The sequence below is a fragment of the Neodiprion pinetum genome, unplaced genomic scaffold (genome assembly GCF_021155775.2).
Source record: "Neodiprion pinetum isolate iyNeoPine1 unplaced genomic scaffold, iyNeoPine1.2 ptg000056l, whole genome shotgun sequence".
NCBI lineage: Eukaryota > Metazoa > Arthropoda > Insecta > Hymenoptera > Diprionidae > Neodiprion > Neodiprion pinetum.
In genome coordinates, this window is record NW_027184485.1 from 65,001 (window position 1) to 66,660 (window position 1,660).

Below are 1,660 nucleotides of genomic sequence, written 5' to 3' on the forward strand. Positions count from 1 at the left end.
TCCGAGTCGACCGAGAGGCGATGCGCGGCGTCCCGGAGTCGATACGGGCCGACGGGACTCGTCGAAGCTGCGGTACGAGTCGAGCGAAAGGCGATGCGCGGCGTGCCGGAGTCGATACGGGCCGACGGGACTCGACGAAGTTTCGGTCCGAGTCGACAGAAAGGCGATGCGCGGCGTCCCGGAGTCGATCCGGACAGACGGGACTTGTAAAACTTTCGGTCCGAGTCAACCGAGAGGCGATGCGCGGCGTCCCGGAGTCGATACGGGCCGACGGGACTCGTTGAAGCTGCGGTACGAGTCGAGCGAAAGGCGACGCGCGGCGTCCCGGAGTCGATCCGGACAGACGGGACTTGTGAAAATTTCGGTCCGAGTCGAGCGAAAGGCGACGCGCGGCGTCCCGGAGTCGATCCGGGCCGACGTCGACTTGTGAAACTTTCGGTCCGAGTCGACAGAAAGGCGATGCGCGGCGTCCCGGATTCGATCCGGGCCGACGGGACTTGTGAAAATTCCGGTCCGAGTCGAGCGAAAGGCGACGCGCGGCGTCCCGGAGTCGATCCGGGCCGACGTCGACTTGCGAAACTTTCGGTCCGAGTCGACAGAAAGGCGATGCGCGGCGTCCCGGATTCGATCCGGGCCGACGGGACTTGTAAAAATTACGGTCCGAGTCGACAGAAAGGCGACGCGCGGCGTCTTGGAGTCGATACGGGCCGACGGGACTCAGTGAAGTTTCGTTCCGAGTCAAGCGGAGGGCGATGCGCGGCCTCCCGGAGTCGATCCGGGCCGACGGGACTCGTTGAAGCTGCGGTACGAGTCGAGCGAAAGGCGACGCGCGGCGTCCCGGGGTCGATCCGGGCCGACCGGATTTGTGAAAATTTCGGTCCGAGTCGAGCGAAAGGCGACGCGCGGCGTACCGGAGTCGATCCGGGCCGACGGGACTTGTGAAAATTTCGGTCCGGGTCGAGCGAAAGGCGACGCGCGGCGTACCGGAGTCGATACGGGCCGACGGGACTCAGTGAAGTTTCGTTCCGAGTCAAGCGGAGGGCGATGCGCGGCCTCCCGGAGTCGATCCGGGCCGACGGGACTCGTTGAAGCTGCGGTACGAGTCGAGCGAAAGGCGACGCGCGGCGTCCCGGGGTCGATCCGGACAGACGGGACTTGTAAAAATTACGGTCCGAGTCGAGCGAAAGGCGACGCGCGGCGTACCGGAGTCGATCCGGGCCGACCGGATTTGTGAAAATTTCGGTCCGAGTCGAGCGAAAGGCGACGCGCGGCGTACCGGAGTCGATCCGGGCCGACGGGACTTGTGAAAATTTCGGTCCGAGTCGACCGAGAGGCGATGCGCGGCGTCCCGGAGTCGATACGGGCCGACCGGACTTGTGAAAATTTCGGTCCGGGTCGAGCGAAAGGCGACGCGCGGCGTACCGGAGTCGATCCGGACAGACGGGATTTGTAAAACTTTGGGTCCGAGTCGACCGAGAGGCGATGCGCGGCGTCCCGGAGTCGATACGGGCCGACGGGACTCGTCGAAGCTGCGGTACGAGTCGAGCGAAAGGCGACGCGCGGCGTCCCGGAGTCGTTCCGGACAGACGGGACTTGTAAAACTTTCGGTCCGAGTCGACCGAGAGGCGATGCGCGGCGTCCCGGAGTCGATACGGGCCGA